The sequence below is a fragment of the Phacochoerus africanus genome, chromosome 1 (genome assembly GCF_016906955.1).
Source record: "Phacochoerus africanus isolate WHEZ1 chromosome 1, ROS_Pafr_v1, whole genome shotgun sequence".
In the NCBI taxonomy this organism is placed as follows: Eukaryota; Metazoa; Chordata; class Mammalia; order Artiodactyla; family Suidae; genus Phacochoerus; species Phacochoerus africanus.
In genome coordinates this window covers 259744507-259766586 of record NC_062544.1, presented here as the reverse complement: position 1 = coordinate 259766586, position 22080 = coordinate 259744507, and the positions used below count along the sequence as shown (strand labels likewise).

At 38.3% G+C, this 22080-nt stretch overlaps 1 pseudogene; it reads left to right on the top strand.

The window, feature by feature from the left end:
- The first annotated feature begins 19935 nt into the window (after positions 1-19935).
- On the top strand, positions 19936-20548 carry LOC125113496 (RNA-binding motif protein, X-linked 2-like; annotated as a pseudogene).
- Positions 20549-22080: the final 1532 nt, after the last annotated feature.

Sequence of the window (22080 nt, the reverse complement as noted above, 5' to 3'; positions counted from 1 at the left end):
ATTTTACCTCTTCTCTTCCAATTTAGATACCTTTTATTTCCTGTGTTTGTCTGATTGCTGTGGCTAGGACTTCCAATACTATATTGAATAACCGTGGTGGGAGTGGGCATCTCTGTCTTGTTCCAGATTTTAGTGGGAAGGCTTTTTCAGCTTTTCTCCATTGAGTATTATATTTGGTGTGGGCTTGTCATAAATGACTTATTATGTTAAGGAATGTCCCTTTTAAACCCACTGTGGTAAGAGTTTTTCACATGAATGGATGCTGGACTTGTCAAAGGCTTTTTCTGCATCTATTGAGATGATCATGTGGTTTTTGACTTTACTTTTTTTAATGTGGTGTATGATGTTGATTGATTTGCCCATATTGAACCATCCTTGTGAACGTGGGATGAATCCCACCTGCTCGTGGTGTATAATCTTTTTTTATATGTTGTTGGATTTGGTTGAGAACTTTTGCATCTATATTCATCAAAGATATTGGCCTATAGTTTTCTTTTTTGGTGCTATCTTTGTCTGGTTTTGGTATTAGGGTGATGGTGGTGCCATAAAATGTCTTTGGGAGTGTTTTTCCTACTGTACAGCATGGTGACCCAATTAACATACATGTATACATTCTTTTTTCTTACATTATAATGCTCCATCATAAGTGACTAGACAGAGTTCCCAATGCTATGCTGCAGGATCTCATTGCTAATCCATTCCAAAGGCAATAGTCTGCATCTATTAACCCCAAGGTCCCAATCCATCCCACTCCCTCCCCCTCAGCAACCACAAGTCTATTCTACAAGTCCATGATTTTCTTTTCTGTGTAAAGTTTCACTTGTGCCATATATTAGATTCCAAATATAAGTGATATCATATGGTATTTGTCTTTCTCTTTCTGACTTACTTCACTCAGGATGAGAGTCTCTAGTTCCATCCATGTTGCTGCAAATGGCATTATTTTGTTATTTTTTATGGCTGAGTAGTATTCCATTGTGTATATATACCACAACTTCCTAATCCAATCATCTGTTTTTGGACATTTGGGTTGTTTACATGTCTTGGCTATTGTGAATAGTGCTGTAATGAACATACTGATGCATGTGTCTTTTTCAAGGAAAGTTTTGTCTGGATATATGCCCAAGAGTGGGATTTCTGGGTCATATGGTAGTTCTATGCATAGTTTTCTAAGGTACCTCCATACTGTTCTCAACAGTGTTTGTACCAGCTTATATTCCCACCAACAGTGCAGGAGGTTTCCCTTTTCTCCACACCCCCTCCAGCATTTGCTATTTGTGGACTCTTAGTATGTTTGGTAGAATTCTCCTGTGAAGCCATCTGGTCCTGGATGTTTATTTGTAGGGAATGATTTTATTACATATTCAATTTCATTTCTAGTGATTGGTCTGTCCAGTTGATCTATTTCTTCTTGATTCAGTTTTGGCAGGCTTTAAGTCTCTAGAAATTGTCCATTTTTCTAGGTTGTCAAATTGGTTGGCATATAATTGTTCATAGTATTCTCTTATAATTTTTTTGTATTTCTGCAGTATCCACTGTGATTTCTCCTTTTTCACTCCTTATTTTGTTTATTTAGGTTTTTTTCTCTCCTCTTTTTGGTGAGTCTGGCCAGAAGCTTGTGAATTTTCTTTACCTTTTCAAAGAAACAACTCTGGATTTTATTAGTTTTTTTTCTATTTTTTTCTGAATCTCTATTTTATTGATCTTCTCTCTGATTTCCTTCCTTCTGCAATTTTAGGTTTTGTTTGTTCTTCTTTTTCTAATTCATTTAAGTGGTGGATTAAGTTATTGATTTGAGATTTTTCTTCTTTTTTGAGGAAGGCCTCTGTAGCTATGAATTGCCCTCTAAGCACTGCTTTTTCAGCATCCCATAGATTTTGAATTGTTGTGTCTTCATTATTATTTGTCTCAAAGTATTTTTTAATTTCCTTCTTGATTTCCTCATTGACCCATTAGTTTTTTAGTAGCATGTTGTTTAGTCTTCATGTAGTTAGTTTTTTTCTCATTTATTTTCCTGTGGTTGATTTCTAGTTTCATGCCATTGTGGTCAGAGAAGATACTTGAAATAATTTCTGTACTCTTAAATTTGTTGTGGTTAGCTTTGTGCCCCAGTATGTGATCAATTCTTGGGAATGTTCCATGTGTACTTGAGAAGAACGTATATTCCAATTTTGTTTGGATATAACATCCTGAAAATATCAATTAAGTCTAAATGTTCTATTGTGTCATTTAGAATCTCTGTTGCCTTATTGATTTTCTGTTTAAAAGATCTGTCCATTGATGTGAATGGTGTGTTAGTCTCCTACTCTGATTATAGTCCCATCAATTTCTCCTTTTATATCCATTAGTATTTGTTGTAGCTATCTGGGTGCTTCTATATTAGGGGCATATATATATTGACCATTGTACTATCCTTTTCTTGAATGGATCCTTTTATCATTAAATAGCGTCCTTTGTTTTTCTTTATAGCCTTCATTTTAAAATCTATTTGTCTGATATAAGTATTGCAACTCCCTCTTTCCTGTCTTGTCCATTGGCATGAAATATATTTTCCCATCCCCTCACTTTTGATCTGTTTGTGTCTTTTGCCCTAAGATGGGTCTCTTGTAGACAGCAGATCGTAAGTTTTTGATTTTTTATCCAATCTCCCACTCTGTGTCTTTTGATTGGGACATTCAGTCCATTGACTTTTAATGTACTTATTGATAAATATGTATTTATTGCCATTTTAAACTGGTTTTCCAGTTAATTCTGTTTGTCCTTTCTTCCTTTCTTTTTTATGTTGGATGATTTCCATTTATTTTATGCTTGTGTAGTTTTCTCTTTAGTTTTTGTGAATGTAATGTTTGGTTTTGATTTGTGGTAGCCCTGTTTTATAAGTATGCTAATCCCTTCCTGTATCTGCTTGCTTTAGCCTGATAGCTGTATAGGTTTGAACACATTATTAAAAAAAAAATCTAGATTTTCTTACTTTCCTTCCCCACGTTCTATGATTTTGAAGTCCTTTTTCAACATCTTCATGTTTGTCCTTTTCCTGTTCCTTGTGTTTATCATCTCTATTATACTAGTTTTTAGGGTTTTTTTTTTGTTTTTTTTTCCACTCTTAGATCTGTATGCTGGCTTACTTAGGTGATTGCTTTCCAATTGTGGTTTCCTTCATCCTGTTTCTTCTCACTTCTTTTTCTACTTAGAGAAGCACTTTCAGTATTTCTTTTAGAATAGATTTAGTATTGTTGTTAGCTTTTGTTTGTTGGAGAAATTCTTTATTTCCCCTTCTATTTTAAATGATATTCTTGCTGGAAAGAGTATTCTAGGCTGCAATTTTTTTTTCCTTTCAGAACTTTAAATATATCTTGCCACTCTCTTCTGGCTTGTAGTGTTTCTGTAGAGAAATCAGCTGATAGCCTTATGGGGGTTCCCTTATAATTAACAATTTGTTTTTCTCTTGCTGCCTTTAGAATCCTTTCTTTAACTTTTGCATTTTTATTATAATATGTTTTGGTGTGGTCCTATTTGGGGTCAATATGTTTGGGGAACTCTGTGCTTCCTGTACCTTGATATAAGTTTCCTTTAGATTTGGAAAGTTTTCAGCCATAATTTCTTCAAATATATTTTCAACACCTTTTCTTTTCTTCTCTCTATGGAATTCCTATTATGCATAGATTGCCCTACTTTTATATTATCTCATAGATATCTTATTTTGCTTTCATGTTTTTTCATTTGGTTTTCTGTCTTCTCTCCTGATTGTGTGATTTCTATTATTCTATCTTGCAGGTCACTATTTTTTTCTTCTGCATTATTCCTTCTGCTCTTTATTACCTTCAGTTTGTGTCCCTAAAAATTAATTTTCTAATTTTTCCACGTTCCTCCTTATATTTTCTAGTTTATTTCTAAAGTAATCTGTATTTTGTTCATATCAATTTTTAATTCCTTGATATGCATTCTTAATTCCTTCAGTATTTTCATTATGTCCCTTTTGGACTCAGTGTCTGTCACACTGCAGTGGTCTTTTTCATTGTTTGCTGCTTCAGGTGAATTCTTCTGTTCTTTTAACTGGGAATCATTCCTGAGCATCTTCATCTTGCTTATGTTTTTCTTTTTCTGTGAGTTTACAGAAGCCAAACTGTAGTACTGGAGGGCTACTTCTATGCAAGAGCACCCCTTTGTGTTTTGTCAGGTGTATCTGTTTATTTTTGGCATGGGAGTTTGCATATTTGCTGTCTCTTTCTTCTGTGTGAGCAGGCTGTTATCTCCAGGGTGCTGAGTGTGTTTCCAGGGAGAAGGAGGCAATGGGTAGGGCTAGTAGTCAGTGCCTGGTTGCTGGACTCTTAACAGCAGCAAGGACCTGTAGGAAGGTGGTGCAGACTACTCCCAGTTGCAGAGCCCTGGGAAGTTGTAATGAGCCTCAGACAGAGTTACAAGGTGCCCAGAGCATTTGGCAGTGGAGCGGCAGGGTGTGTAAGTTCCCAGGGGAGTGAGAGCAACAACAGTAGTGTTCGATCTAAATGCCCTCCTCTGAGGTGATTGGGGTCACAAGTGGTGCCTGTTCAGGGACCCCTAGTTGTAGTGGGCCACACCTACCTATAGGGTCAGTGATAACTGTGATAGTTTGCCCCCACCACCTGTAGACCATTCAAGAAGCACCTCCTCCTGCTTATCCCACACAGGAGGTGATGAACAGGCTGCTCCTAGTTGCAAGATCCTGGGAAGTGACAGAGATCAAGTATGTGGGCACTGCCCAGAGCATTTGGCAGTGGCAGCAGCAGGGAAGGTATCTCCCAGGACAGTGAGAGCAATAACAGGTGGTGCTCAGTCAAAATGCCCTCCTCTGTGTGCCCTGAGATGATTGGGGCCACAAGTGGTGCCTGTTCAGGGACCCCTAGTGGTGGCAGGCCATGTCCACCTCTGGCATCAGAAATAACTGTGGTGGTTTGCCCCTGCCACCTGCAGACCATGCAAGAAGCACCCCATACCACTTAGCCCATGCAGTAGGTGTTGCACAAGCTGCTCCTCTTTGCAGGGTCCTGGGAAGTAACAGCAATCAAGCATGTGGGCACTGCCTGGAGAATTTGGCCATGGCAGCAATAGGGTGGGTGTGTTCCCAGGGGTGCGAGACCAAAAACAATTTCAATGCCCTCCTCTGTGCTGCCCTCTGAGATGATTGGGTCTGTAAGTGATGCCTGTTCATGGACTCCCTAGTGGTGGTGGGCCACAGCCACCTCTGAAGTCAGAGATAACTGCTTTGGTTTGCCCCTGCCAACTATAGACCATGCAAGAAGCACCCTGTCCCACTTAGCCCATGCAGGGGGTGCTGCACCAGCTGCCTCTAGTTGCAGGGTCTTGGGAAGGAACAGTGATCAAGTGTCTGGGCAGTGCCCAGAGCATTTGGCATTGGTGGCAATAGGGTGGGTGTGTTCCCAGTGGAGTGAGAGCAACAACAGGTGGTGCTCAGTTGCAGTTCCCTCTTATCTTTTTTGGCCAATCCCTGAGGTGATTGGGGCCACAGGTGGAACCCACTCACTGGCCCCCAGTGGTGGCAGGCCATGCCTCGCTCTGGCCTCTGAGATGACCACTGCAATGTGTCCCTGCTGCCTATAGATTATGCAAGAGGCACTATGTCGCACTTAGTCTCTGCTGCCCACACAAGAAGCATATGGTCTCCTGTAGCCTGAGCTAGTGGCTTCTCACTACCCACAGACTGCATCAGAGGCGCAGCACCCTCTGAGAGCCTAAGGTGCGTAGGGAGATTCCTATGGCAGTCCTCCCCTCCTCCCCTCACCCTCCCCAAAAATGATGCCTTGCTTCTATGGGCCCAGACCTCTTCTCCAGTTCCCTCTGCTGTGGCATTCCAGTCCCCAGCCCATAGCACACCATTCCCCCAACAATGGCACACCACTCCTTAGCTCCTCAGGCTGGCCCTACACAGTCAACCCTAGTCCTCTCCCTGGAACTGACCTCTGGAGCCTGAGTCTCAGTGTCTAGCCCCCACCCAAGCATCTCAGGCTGTGGTGTCTGGGCCCATGGTTCAGATGATCTGTGCATCTCTCACCCTGCTTTGCCCTCAGTCCAGCTGCTGTGCTTTTCTCAGTGACTTTGAGGTCCCTCCATCTTGGCTGATCTCCCCATAGGTTAGGTGCTGTCCAGGATGTGGGTTCCTTTTCTCTTTCACAGCTCCCTCTCAGGAATGCTAGTCCCTCTTGATTCCTTTTCTCTCTTTCTCTCTTTTTTGTTTTACTCAGTTATGTCAAGAGTTTCTTGCCCTTTTTGGAGGTTGAAGTTCTTCTGCCAGCATTCAGTTGATGTTCTGTGTGAATCGTTTTACATGTAGATGTGTTTTTTTGATGTGTTTGTGGGAGAAGGCAAGCATGATGTCTTACTCCTCCACCATCTTGATCCTTCCCTCGCTAAATTATTGAGGAAATATTTGATATGTTGCAAGGAAGAAACTTAGACTGCGCTTTGACTTAATATGTATGGATTTTATTAGGATTCTCCAGAGAAATAGAACCAATAGGATGTAACTATCTAGATAGATAGTAAAGGATTTATATATTTAATTTGCTCCCGTGGTTACAGAAGCTAAATTCCAAGAACTGCAGTTGGCAACTGAAGACTTAGAAGAGCTGATGGTGTAGTTGGTATAGGTTCAGTGTGAAAGCTGACAGGCTCAAGACCCAAGGTGATGTTTCAGCTCAGGCAGAAGACCAGAAAAGACTGATGTTCCACCTCAAATGAGTCAGGCAGAAGGAGTTCCCTCTTACTGAAGGAGAGTCGTCCTTTTTGTCTGTTCAGGTATTCAGTGGATTGGATAAGGGCCACCAACATTAGGCAGGAAATCTGATTTATTTATTCTACCAATTCAATTTTTACTCTCATTGAAAGACACATTCATAGACACACCCAAATAACATTTGACCAAATATCTGGGCACCTTGTAGTGTAGTCAAGTTGACAGGGGAAATTAACCATCATCTACTCATCAGGTTTCCAGATTGAAAAAACTCCCAAGCCAATGCTAATGCTCCACTTTTTCATATATAATTTGTTGATGAAGAGAGTGATCCTTTGCTCTCCAAGATGGCAGTTCCCAGGATGAATGTGATGGCATCACAGGCATATGTACAGCCTAAAGTGTCAATGAGTAACTGATACCAACTAACATATGCGATGACTCCAGTAAGTGGCTTGTGGCATTTTGCAGAGTCTTAGTTTGATTTCTCAAAATAGGCCACCCAATTTCTGTGAAACTACTACTACTTCTGTAACCCACACGTCTATAAGAACTGTGATACTTTCCCCACAAAGCTGTGCTTCACTGGGTATTTCAGGCAGATGATGGTAGTCCCACTTGAAAGTTCTGTGAATTAGTCACTTAGATATAATCCTTATACTTGACCCAGTCCTAAGACCAACCTATTAGATTTGAAACCCAGAAGATAATTACACACTTGTCACATTGCTTTTGTTACTTCATTTCTATCATTATTGCTAGCACAGATGAAAGGGCTCAAAAGTGGCACATAATAGAGAAGTTGAATAAATCTTAGAAGCTCCTTCATGCCTCTAGCAAATTTCTTTACATTCTACGGTTGTCCAACTTGACCCATAATTAAATGTCATCTAAAAGGCAAGATATATGTATTTCTAGTGAATAAGTGGACTTGATTTATATTACTTATGAAAGATGGACTAATGGCATATGCTTCAGTGAGATGTTATCATGGATAGAGCTGATAAAATATAACCCTGTGTATTGGAGAAGGGATATGAAAAGACTTATTCAGCTCTGTCCAGGAGCTTAAATAATTTACCAGAAGTCTTTTCTATCATAAGAATCCAGGTTATTATATACCCTTGAGACCATATGGGAGTCAGAAGTTGGAAGTCAACAACTTTCAGTTATAAATATGAGTGGCACTAAATGGAAGAACACACAAGGAAAAATATCCTCCCAGCATTGATGTTACCTGCATCATCATTAACAACAACACAAATTATAGATTCTCATTGAAAAAGTGAAGGGAAAGGACTTTGAAAAGCCTAGCTAATTAGGAATGTGTAGCTATACATACATATTCCCTCTTTTTTTTTTTTTTTTTTTTGCCATCTCTTGAGCCGCTTCCATGGCATGTGGAGGTTCCCAGGCTAGGGGTCCAATTGGAGCGGTAGCCACTGGTCTACGCCACAGCCACAGCAATGCAGGATCCGAGATGCATCTGTGGCCTACACCACAGCTCACTGCAACGCCTGATCCCTAACCCACTGAGCAAGGCCAAGGATCGAACCTGCAACCTCATAGTTCCTAGTTGGATTCATTAACCGCTGAGCCATGACGGGAACTTCCATACATACTCCCTCTTGTCTACAAAGTCCGCTTCACCAAAAGAGGTCATATTAGGAACAGCAGGCCCAGAACCTGGGGCCACAATACTTTTTGAGCCCTATGAAAATATCTTAGTTCTTTAAAATCAGAAGAAAAATAAATTCCATATCAAAGAAATGTTATAGTGTATAATAACATCTTTAGGAGTTCTCTTGTGGCTCAGTGTGTTAAGGATCCAGCATCGTCACTGCAGCGACTTGGGTCACTGCTGTGGCACAAGTTCAATCCCTGGCCTGGGAACTTCGATATGCTGTGGGTATGGCCAAAAAAAAAAAAAAATCTTTACACCAATGTAATTATAAAACATAATTTTTAATAATTTTGTTTAGGGATAATGGAGTCCATAAAGGCAAACATACCTAAAGACCATAACAATCATAATAGGGTCTTGCTTCACTCAAAACCATGTGTACACTATGCATCCCTGCCTCCCTGACTGTAGCTGATTGAAGCAGGGATAGGCACTTGACCTACATCAGATCTTTCAGATTCTCCTGTGGGTTTGGAATTGAGATTTATACTTGATATTAATAAGAATTTGTTAGTTTGTGGGACCTGAATACTTTGTAGGCTTTAGTGCAGTCATGTATGTGAAAAAGTGGTCTGTCTGAAAGAAAGAGAGAGGAATGAGAGGTGATGTATCCTGTGGGACAGAAAGAATGAGATGGGAGATGCTGCCTGAATTCCTGGAGCTCTCCGGTCTCTGTAGGCTGGGGCTTGATTGTTCAGACTTTCCAGAAATCTATGAGGTGCCCCAGTATCCTTCTTTAAATTCTGTTTTTTGGCTAAAGCTTTTTGAAATATTTTTCTGCTAATTATAATCTGAGTACTGTATTAGTTTGCTAAGGCTGCTGCAACAAAAAACCACAAACTTAGTGGCTTTAAATTATTTTTTTCCTTTTTTTTTATGGCCACGCCTGCGGCATATGGAATTTCCTGGGCTAGGGGTTGAATCAGAGCAGTAACTACCTGCCTATACCACAGCCATGGCAATACCAGATCTGAGCCACATCTGCAAGCTATATCACAGCTTGTGGCAATGCTGGATCCTTAATCCATTGAGCGAGTCTGGGGATTGAACCCACATCCTCACTGACTCTATGTTGGGTTCTTACCATGCTAAACCACAACAGGGACTTCTAAACAACAGAAATTTATTTTATCACAGTTCTGGGGACTACAATGGAGAGATAATATTACCAGCAAGCTTGGTTCCTTCTGAAGGCTTGAGGAAAGCTGTGTTCCATAATCTCTCTGTGGCTTGGAAATGGTTCTCTGCTCTCTGTATCTCTTCATGTTATCTCCCCTCAAAGTGTGTATCTGTCCAAATTTCCTTGTCTTACAATAGTCATTTTGGATTAGGGTCCACCCTAATAAGCATATTTTAATATCATTATCTCTGTTAAGTTCCTAACTCCAAGTAGGTCTCATTCGGACCTCACATTTTGAGGTATTTAGGGTTAGGACTTCAACATATGAATTTATGGGGGAACACAACTTAACCTGTAACAAGCACTAAAACAAGAGGGTCGATGTAGATTAAACTGTAGAGCACCCATGAATTACTGCCATCGATGTTTTTGATGCATTTCTTCTGTTTTATTGAATTTGAATTTTTAAAATATACTTTATATGTTCCCAACCCCTTCACCTATACTTGACTGCCATAAACTGAATTTTGCCCATAAATTACTTAAGATTTTAAATTTCCAAAACCTGATATGTTATCCCGTAATAGCAAAGAAAGTGGTCTCCAGAATCAGACCACCTGAGTTCAAAGCCTTCCTCTGCCACTATAGTGCAGTCATAGGCAACCAATTTCATCTTTTTGTGTCTCAGTTTCCATAAATATGAAGTAAAAACAAAAAGATCACCTTACTCTTAAGGGTGTTAGGAAGATTGATTGATACATGTAAACTGCTTGGCATAAGGTGAGTGCCATCTGAGGGCTTGCTACTATTACTGCAGAGGCTGAGCCCTAGCCTTCCTTTGTGAAGTTTGCCCTTTATGACAGTCAGAAATCAAACCTCATCTGCTGACTGACATCCTGGGGTAGATTAGAAGCTCAGAGGTAAGCATGCCTGGGTTCAGATCTGCCACTTACTTCCTCAGCATTGCAGAGTATGTTACTTCACTCTCATCTGTCAGATGGAGATAAGGGTGCCTACTATTAAAAGTTTATTGTTATAATTGAACAGGTTAATTTAGGAAAAGCATTCAGCACATACCAAGTGTATACCTACTTTAGCTATCATCATTACCACAAGATGAAGGAACCAATGGCAATCCCTGACAGTGACCAGAACCACCAATGAAGTAGCACTGATGCTAATGAAGCTCACAGCCTGGATCCTAGAAAATCTTGTGAATTTTCAAATACTCTTTACTCATTCGGAATTTATAATCAGTGTAAAAGCCTAATTTGAGTAGCTTTGGTTCATGTATAAAAACCACTTGGTTTTCTTCTTTGGTTTGTTTCAAACTTAGTTTTTAGAAATGTTACAAGAGCAAAGCTTGAGAAACATGAATCTTAAATTTGTCACATTAATTGTAAGTTAAAGGACAGTTATAACCTCAATGTAGAATACCTCCAACCCTATGCCATGAAATTAAATATTTCTAGATCACTGTTTCTAAGGAACAGAGGGGAAAATGATGTATGAAACATGTTGTGATACTTACGCAGTGTTTAAAAGTACTTAAAATTCGTTGGTCTACCTTTGGGGAAGGGAATCTAATTTTCTTATTAATTACAAGGAAACTAATTTCCCTAAGGTATATAAATTGATAGAGTTTATAGACATTTGGTAACAATTTGGTGATCACTCTCTCCAAAATCTATATATGTGACATAGGGAAAAATAGCAATTTGATGTAAAATAAGTAAAACCAATCCCTTATTTTATTTGTGTTTCAGAGCAAGCACATTGACAATGCAATATTACTTTGCTGATGTTATAATACAAGCAAGAAATTTAGTCACAGATCTGATAAAAGAGATCATTTTGAAATTCTATACTTGTATAATTGGGGGAGTCTAATACACAAAAGTGGCAACACTTCCCATGATGGTGCTAATTACTGTAGAGTATCTATAACCTTTAGAACACTGAGCTTAATTCAAACAAAAATAACAGATGTATTTCTGGAAAACAAGCCTTTATATTGCATTTTTCCCCCTTTTCATATGCAACTGTTAGAGAAAGACATGTTGGAAGTTTATTGAGACCTAATTCTATTTTGTTTTCCATTCTGCATTCTGCATATTTCATTCTAATAACAATGAAACTAAATTAATTTTAACTTAAAAAAGAAACAGCATTGTACTGATCAAATGTTATGTGGAAAACACATTCTGTTTATCTTGGCAAAAGTTCCACTCTTTTGATAAAATAATAAGCTCTTTGAATGTATATTGTAGTTCAGATCATGATTTATTATTTTACTTCATGCCCTCTATTTGCTTTTAAAAGTGGACCACTTTGGGAGAATTCAGACTAGAGCAAATGGAAATATTATCTGGAACTTGAAACAAGACATCTTCCTCCATCAATTTGTACTAGTTTCTATAAACAAATATTGAAGCCTGGGTACAGCTACAAAAATGACTGAAAAACTTTCAGGCATAAAAACACAAAGAAGCTCTCTCAAGGAGGTGACATGATTTATAACAATCTTGTTAAACTTAAAATATATTCCTCCTGAGTGTGACAGCTTTATCTACTGAGTTTCAAAAAACCTGTTGACTCAACTGTGTGTTTTTAGTGCCTTCCCTCAGAGGATAGAATAGACAATTTGTCAACAGAAGACCATCTAAGTGGCTGTTGCCATCTGGAATAGCACCAAGAGATCCCCTTCTTGATCTGAATCTCAGTTTCACAACCACCATTATGTAGTTCTGCACATCTGTCTTTACATATATTCTTTGGCTTACTTTTTTTTCTTTTTTTGCTTTTTATGGGCACACCCACAGCATATGGATGTTCCCAGGCTAGGGGTCAACTTGGAGCTGGAGCTGCCAGCCACAACCACAGCAATGCCAGATCCCAGCGACATCTGCAACCCACACCACAGCTCAGGGCAACGCCAGATCCTTAACCCTTTGAGCAAGGCCAGGCATCAAACCTGCATTCTCATGGATGCTAGTTGGGTTTGTAACCCACTGAGCCACAATGGGGACTCCTGACTTCCATATTTATTTCTCTACTGCTATGAATATTCACCTACTCCAACCTGAAGAATTGGAAATCAGCTTATTAGTGACTGAATTAAACAGCCCAACCCCTAAATTTTTGTAAAAAGACTGAAGTCAAATTTTACTCTAATATATGTAATGCAATGTATAGCAGACCGAAGTAGGATGACCTACACCATGTGAGCATTATTTGTATTAGCTAATGCTGCCAAACTTACCATTCAGAAAGATCCCCCATCCTCCCAATGAAATAGCTGAATCCGTTTGAAAGATCAGTACCCTCAGGTACAAACTATGTGAACTATTTGCCCTAAGTTTGGTATTATATAGCCTATATTAGAGGATTAAATCAAACTCTAATTTGATTTACTTTAACATGGACAATTTGAAAAAATTGATTAATGATAGTTGTTCTTTAAAGCCCAGTCCACCAAACTGGTGATCCCTCTCTGAATTGATTTATATTTGGTGCTGCTTGAAAATGATCTGTCTAGATTCTCCTTTGACTTGCTATTCCGAGTCTCTGCTAAAACCAGCTCATAACTTAGGGTTTGATTATTGGGGCTGCATTATAAGTGAGTTGATATCTTTCTTGATCATTTGGACAGAGTTGAAAGCAGGCTTGAGTTATCTTTAGTCTGTTAATGTCATGTTACACAGAAGTTCCAGTGTATAGCATAGGACCTAATGCAAATACACAAAGATCTCACCTTAACTGAGACCATCCTCCTTGATATTATTCTTAGAATCTCACAAATAAGCTCAAGAATTAGTTAACTCCTCATATGAGAAGGTATAGGACCAGAATTTGGCTCTTGTGATTAGACCGAAGATGAAATTTTCACTAAACCTTGAACTCTATTTGGCAGTGGAAATGACAATTAATTTTTTTCAAAATTAATCCCATCAGGAAATCCATTGGTCCACTCACTCCACATAAGTATAAATCCACTCTGAGTCTAGAGATTTATGTTTCCAGTTTGGCCTTCCTTTTCATTACTGGAGAGCTTTAATTTCTTTTCATTACTTCAGATTCCTTCATTTCTTTCCTTACTTTCAACGCTCTGCATATATTACATACCTGTATTTGTCTTTGAAAATGGGAAAAAAGACTCATCACTTTCAATGCTCACTTGACATATCTTCATTATCTTGGGAATATCTTCACCAAAATATATTAAAATGTCACCAGAGAAAAATGAATGCATATAGAGTATATGAATATTGCTAGGCTCGATCTGTATCTCTATCTCATTAGTCAGCATGCAGCCTCCTGGCTGAATGCCTACATTTCAAACCCAGCAAAAACAAACAACAGATAGATTTGAGAATATCAGGCACAAAGAGAAAGAGCCTTTTTCTGTGCTAATATTCTAACAGTTATTTATCAATTTATGTCTTTTCTTTAGTCATTTTTTTTTCTTGCATGAGTCAAGAAAATTCCATTTATTCCTTCACTCCACAAATATTTATTGTGTATTTTCTATGTGCCAGGAACTGCTATAGGCATTGGGAACAAAGAATGAAGAAAACCAGTAAAGTCCCTGATCTCATAAAGTTTATATCTTAGTGGAAAATAAGAGGCAATAAACAAATAAATACACCATATGAAAAATAAGTTGTAGGAGCTAAGGAGAAAAAAATAAGATATGGTGGAAGCTAGAATGTGCCCTGGGAAGAGCAGGGATACTATTTGATCCAGAGATATTTGAGTGGAGAGTTATCAAAAAAATAAAGAAGCAGGTCACATGAGTATCTGGGAAAAGAGTGTCCCTGGCCGAAAATGGAATGTACAATAAATTCCTTTATAATATGAACTGATTAAGACTGGCTTGGAAATTTCAACTCACAAGTAATGAACAGATCAGAATGACAAATTCTTTAGAATATTGTACACTATTTCATTTTCTTAGAAATTTTGCCAAATCCCTCCAAAGATAGTGTTCATGGAAGGAAGCTTTAGTCATACTTTCTAAACTCTTACAAGTTTGTATTTTACCACATTGATGAGTCAACAGTTCAGCTAAGTTTTTTTATATCTTTTATTCAATGGAGGGTAAATTAATGAGGTTTTATTTTACTGTGTAATTGTTTCATTACTTGCTAAGAAAATTTTCTCCAAATTTCCAGATTGTGGAAGTATAGGGTGAACAAAAGATATGATCAGATGTCCACCTTCTTATTTAAGAGCTTAAATTTCAAGTGACACTTGTGTATTTCTAGGATTGACTGCTGCATTTCACAGTAATAACAGTGTTCTCTGTAACAAGAGGCTGTGATCTTTGGAAATGAATGTAAATCCATATTCTCACAGGCTGGCTCCAAAGGCAACCTGAAAAATGCATTTAGATATCTGAACATAACAGTGAAAGCCAGAGGAGAAGAGTCCATACCAAATGGAGCAGAATACCAAATGGATGGAGTGCAAGCTAGCTTATTCTTGGCCAGGAATGAAATGTCCCCTTTTTATTCCTGTTCTTTAGTGGTCGTACCCATTAAATGATTTAATTAATGTTTGGCATTTAGACAGTAAACATTATACCCCTTTCTTCTTTGACCATATGACCAGCAGGAAGATAAAGGAAAAAGCAAATATTTCTAGAGGTTCACAAATACCTAAATTTGAGCTGATAGAAAGTGCAAATGAGAGACAACACTTCATCACTGGATTTAAGCTGCCTTTTAACCTGATAAAGTCTTGATTTCAACATTGGTTTTGCTCTAAAATAACTTATTTGGAGGAACAGCAGGTGAATTTGCACCCTATAGTAATTAATTTGGATGCTGATTCTCTAAGATATGTCCTAAGAATAAGAAATAATGACAAAGAACAAGAAAAGTCCCACCCAAAATAATATGAGTATTTTAAACTTTGTTTTTGTATTTTGCCTTTATTCTCAGTACTTCCTAAGAAGATCTTAGTAGTTACCCTTCGTCATTTATCATCTCAATATTTACACATATAAAATAATGAAGGGGAAAATCATCATTTTTAATGACTGAAACAACTATGAAATTTTAAGAAGCTAAGTGGATTATTGAAGCAGTTAGACAGATAATCCCTGCAAAAATTCACAGATATGATTGAGTTTAACTTTGTTTTGTTAAACTTTGTGCCTATATATTTCAGAAAATCACCTTCATTTTCTCTTTACTCATCATGAAGAAACATAGGCTAAGTAATTTGTGTAATATACATTATCTATATACTGCATTCAGTACCATTGTCTGTTTAATCAACATTTATGCTTAGTTGTCTTTTCCTAATTAAAAAAGGAAGATTAACTCAGCCATTAATTTACAGTCTAAAAGTATAAGCTTCCACCTTGCCAAACAAATAACTAGCCCTTGCAAATGACTATGTGATTCCACTTGACTGATTTTTAGTGACAACATGGTATAGTGACCTTAAAAGGGGTATCGTGGTATAAATGTAGTATAAATACATATCAGATAATGTTAAGCAAAAAAAAAAAAAAAAAAAAAAGAGCACACTATTACATCCTGCTATAATGAAAAAGAAAACTTAAAATTAAGGCAAGAAATGGATGGAAACAGGGAGAATATATAATGGGTTTAGTTCATGGCCGTCATGAAAACTTGAGTTCAACTAGATTTAAATTCAACTGAAATTTAATGAATCCCTACTATGTATCAAACACTATCCCAAGTTCTTTCATTCTCATTTAGCTCATTATCTTTCATAAATTTATAGTAATAGTATTATCACTCTCATTTTAAATAAGGAAAAAGAAATGAGTGTCTTCTTGTCTTCTTCTTACAAAATTTAGATTAGCAGGAGAAAATTTGGAGGACTAGTACTTTGGAATTTTTTTGTCTTGGTTTGAGTATCCTTCCTATAAGTCATTTTCTTCCAGAGAAAGCTTGTGTGTTCTATTTGTCTATTTTGTGTCCTGATAGCTCCACTTGGATCTAATGAGAGCATTCTCTCTCTGACTTTCCATCTACAGGGTCTTCACTAAGAGGTGGCTAACCATTACGTTGGGAGGTTCTGAGAATTTGTAGTTGGCTGGAAAGAAGTGTGAGTAGACTGGGCATCCCACTTGCAGTTGGTATCTTACAAGCCATTTCCAGCTCTTGAGTTTATCTAAGTCTTTTTCTCTATGGCTGTCTTTGGGAAGTGACTTTGGATAATGGGGGCTTCATCCTCTGCATCCTTTTAGCAGATGCCTCTTGTCCATAGTTAAGCCATAAGACTCACAGGTTTTGAGCCACATTTTGGAAGATATATCTTTGGCCACCCCAAATCAACAAATGGCTGATGAGATATCTTTTGATTTGGAAAAGCTTTCACATTTGAAAAGATTTTTATAGAGCAAAGAACTATCATGTCCTATTGGACATGTCCTATTGGTTCTATGGGACAATCAAATTGAATGAAGGACAAAAGTATTATTACTAGTCTAGAATATCATCTTTATAAAATTGAAAAGCAGAAATCATATTTAGAACAAACATTAAATCCAAAACCATCATCAACCCTTCCATCTATAGCTATAGGTTTTTTATACAACAAGCCAGATGAACCCTGGGAAAAATTCCTCTTCACTGAGATAAATGTTCAGACCCTCTTCCAGGTCCTCCAATAAATGATCAGAAGTTGCCCTAGCTTTGGTATTAGAGTGATGGTGGCTTCATGGAATGTCTTTGGGTGTGTTCCTCCTTCTTCAAAATTTTGGAAAAGTTTAAGAAGGATGGGTATAGTTCTTCATTGATGTTTGGTAGAATTCACCTGTGAAGCTATCTGGTCCGGGACTTTTGTTTGCAGGGAGTGTTTTTTATTACATATTCAATTTCATTTCTAGTGATTGGTCTGTTCAGTTGATCTGTTTCTTCTTGATTCAGTTTTGGTGGGTTATAAGTCTCTAGAAAGTTGTACATTTCTTCTAGGTTGTCAAATTTGTTCGCATGTAACAGTTCACAGTATTCTCTTATGGTTTTTTGTATTTTTGCAGTATCTGTAGAGATAATACCAAAAAAGAAAACTATAGGCCAATATCATTGATGAATATAGATGCAAAAATTCTCAACCAAATTTTACCCGACCAAATCCAACAACATAAAAAAGATCATACACCACGACCAGGTGGGATTCATCCCAGGCTCACAGGATGCTTCAACATAGGCAAGTCGATCAACATCATACACCACATTAAAAAAAGTCAAAAACTCAAAAACCACATGATTATCTCAATAGATGCAGAAAAAGCCTTTGACAAATCCAGCTTCCTTTCATGATAAAAACTCTTACAACAGTGGGTTTAAAAGGGACATTCCTGGAATTCCTGTCGTGGTGCAGTGGTTAACGAATCCGACTGGGAACCATGAGGTTGCGGGTACGATCCCTGCCCTTGCTCAGTGGGTTAACGATCCGGCGTTGCCGTGAGCTGTGGTGTAGTTTGCAGACACAGCTCGGATCCCGTGTTGCTGTGGCTCTGGCATAGGCCGGTGGCTACAGCTCCGATTTGACCCCTAGCCTGGGAACTTCCATATGCCGTGGGAGCGGCCCAAGAAATAGCAAAAAAAAAAAAAAAAAAAGGGACATTCCTTAATATAATAAAAGCCATTTATGACAAACCCACAGCAAATATAATACTCAATGGAGAAAAGCTGAAAGCCTTCCCGCTAAAATCTGGAACAAGACAGAGATGCCCACTCTCACCACGGTTATTCAATATAGTATTGAAATACTATATTGAAATACTAGCCACAGCAATCAGACAAACACAGGAAATAAAAGGTATCTAAATTGGAAGAGAAGAGCTAAAATTGTCACACCATGCAGATGACATGATACTATATACAGAAAACCCTAAGGACTCAACACAAAAACTGCTCAAACTGATCAACAAATTCAGCAAAGTAGCAGGATATAAGATTAACATTCAGAAATTGGTTGCATTTCTGTATACTGGCAATGAAATATTAGAAAAGGAATATAAAAATACAATACCTTTGCAAATTGCACCCCAAAAAATCAAATAGCTAGGAATACACCTGACCAAGGAGGTGAAAAACTTGTATGTTGAGAACTATAAAACATTAATCAAGGAAATTAAACAGGATTGAAAGAAATGGAAAGCTAGTCCATGCTCCTGGGTTGGAAGAATTAAATCATAAAGATGGCCATACTACCCAAAGCAATCTACAGATTCAGTGCAATCCCTCTCAAATTACCCGTGGCATTTTTCACAGAACTAGAACAAACAATCCAAAAAATGCATGTGGAACCACAAAAGACCCAGAACTGCCAAAGCAATCCCGAGGAACAAAAACCAAGCAGGAGGCATAACTCTCCCAGACTTCAGGCAATATTACAAAGCCACAGTCATCAAGACAGTGTGGCACTGGTTCCAAAACAGACATACAGACCGATGGAGCAGAATAGAGAACCCAGAAATTAACCCAGACACCTATGTTCACTTAATCTTTGACAAAGGAGGCAAGAATATAAAATGGGAAAAAGACAGTCTTTTCAGCAGGGGGTGCTGGGAAAACTGGACAGCCACATGTAAATCAATGAAAGTGGAACACACCCTCACACCATGCACAAAAATAAACTCAAAATGGCTTAAAGACTTCAATGTAAGACAAATACCATATGATATCACTTATATCTGGAATCTAATGTATGGTACAAATGAACCTTTCCACAGAATAGAAATTTAAGTACATGGAGAATAGCCTTGTGGTTGCCATAGGAGAGGGGGAGGGTGTGGGATGGACTGGGAATTTGGGATTAATAGATGCAAACTACTGCCTTTGGAATGGATAAGCAATGAGATCCTGCTGTATAGAACTGGGAATTATATCTAGTCACTTATCATGGAGCATGATAATGTGAGAAAAAGCATTGTATATGTGTCTCTGTGACTGAGTCACATTGCTGTGCTGTAGAAAATTACAGAACACTAAATCAGCTCTAAGGGAAAAAAATAAAAATCATTAAAAAATAATTTAGCCCAAGTGAGGCTAGTACTTTCAGCTCTCAAAAGGATTTATTATAAGGAAAGAGCAATGAAATAGAAGTTTACGTCTTCCAAACTCAGACATCTTTTTGGAGCAGAAGACTTTGTATCAACCTAATCATCTGTTTTTAAACTGGACTGTACTCGAGCTTTCAACCTAGTGAGCAGTAGTACACTTCTTCAGGGTGAATAAGGTACCATGAAAAGTGCAAACTTAAATGGTAGCTGAGGGCATGTGGGGAGAGCAGGGAAGGGATGTGGTACTTGCCCTGAAGCTTTTCACTGGAAGCTGCACTCCCCTGGGCCCACCGGAAGTGAGCTTTGTCCAGGCACCTGGGCATGCTTTTGTGGTGCCCCAGGCCTGGGAGATGAACCCATTCACCAAGGTGCAGCTGGTTAACAAACTGAATGAATGGGATGCTGATGGTGCTAGGATAGCTAAGGCATCATGGCATTCCCAGTACAAAGACAGCACCTGGATCTTCCCAGGAGGGCTTCCCCATGACCTGACAGAAAGAGGTATCTTCTGTGTGTTCTCCCAGTACAGTGAGACTGTTAACATTAATCTCATGTGGGACAGGAAAACAGCGAAGTCTAAAGGATTCTGCTTTATCTGCTATGAGGACCAGAGGAGTATGATTTTGGCCATTGACAATCTTAATGGGAAGATCTATCCGAGCGGACCACTTTTAGGGTTAGGGTCAAGGGAAGAACTATCTGAGTGATCCACGTTTCCAGCTACCGCGCCCCTCAGGCCTCACAGAACGTGGATGAAGCCACCAGAAAGCTCTGGGAGAAAAGTTGTGGGCCTCAGACTCCCTCATCTAATTCATCTAAAAACTTGAATGATGAGTCGCTCTCAGAATAGCACCAACAGGATAAGCAGAAAAGAAGGAAGATCAAAGAGAAGACTGCTGTAGGTCCTAAGGATGAGGAGGAACAAAGAAGTCATCCTCCCTGCCAGTCAGAGGCCAGATTTAAAAAGAGAAGTACACTCTAGTTTCCCATGAATGTACCAAGGTGAAGTTAGAGTCTAGAGGGCGCCAGGACAACTGCTGCAGGGGACAGCTTCCTGTGGGGTACAGAGAGATCTGGAGAGAGGACTGAGGAAGGATAATACAGGTTCTGAGTCCTGTCCTGGATCCAAGGTCAAAGGAGGAAAGAAGAGGAGAACAGGGATTGGGAAAGAGGTGAAACTCAGACAGATTTGTGCTAATCTTAAGGCACAACCACACACATTCTCCAATCTAGGGACCACTGGCCAGACCAAGGCTGCAGGCTGCTTAAACCCTCACAGCCATAATAAAAAAAAAAAATTAAAAGAGAAAACACAAATGAGAAAAAAAATTTTTGAAATGAAATGTGATATCTTAAGTACTGTGGGGCTGAAATTTGTTATTAATTTTATATAGTTTCTGAGGCAGAATTTTTTAAAAAATTTGAGCACCATCCCCCCCCCCCCAACCACTAAAATTTTTACTACAGTTGAAATTACATTACCAGATTTGTAGCTCTTTTGGTAAACTCCTGAGATTTTGATGCCTAGGATTTAAGAGTAGTGCTCTGATGGTCCACCATGTAGTAACTCTCTTGCCATGGTATCCAGCTTAAATATTACAATTTCTAAGTAGTAGGATATGAAAAAACATTGTAAGCACTAGATGCGCTCTGTTATCTTATATAGTTCTAAGCTTCTGAGGCTACCATGGGAGACTTCCAGCCATCATAGAGAGAATTTACTGATATCACGTAATTTTTCTAGTAAGCAGTAAAACATTATAAATGTTTAGATTCTTACTCTTATATGTTATGATGTATCAATAATAATGGAATTTTTTCCACTGTAACTTTAGCTAAAAATAAAGGACAAAGGGTATTCTTAAAATAGCATCAGTTGAGATGCGTGACCAATCATGGTAGATTAAAAAGAGATTATCTCTGATCGCACACTCTTGCTTTTCTTCTCTACTTCATATCCTAAGAAGTAGTCTGAGAAAGCATGATATTTTATTCTCTCTCACAAGAAGTTGTTTTATCTGCTAGGGATCTTGGGATATGTAAAGTGATATAGCATAATTGGAAATGCAAAATGTTTTCAGGATTCTGATGGTATTTGATGTTTGATTGATGAGCATTTCATTCCCATTTGCAATTTTATATTCTGCAAGTGGACAGAACTGCATATACACACTTAGGACTGACACCTTAAGCTAACCTTTTGGAAATTGCTTGTCCATTTTAAATAAGAATAAGCCCCCAAGATTCCACTATCTTGAATGATTTTGAATATTGTGACTTTGGACCAATCATTCTTTGTACAGGAACTCTATTTGGCCTAAAAGTTTTCTCAAGCAACTGTACTTATTTTGCACTAATATAGGCAGAATTTACCAGTACCGAAAGCAATGAGACTATTGCTATCAGCATTTATTCATCAATGGAAATTTCTATAGTGGTCATTTACTATGGATTTTAAAGATTTCTGTTATAGTAATACTTTCATAAAATAACTA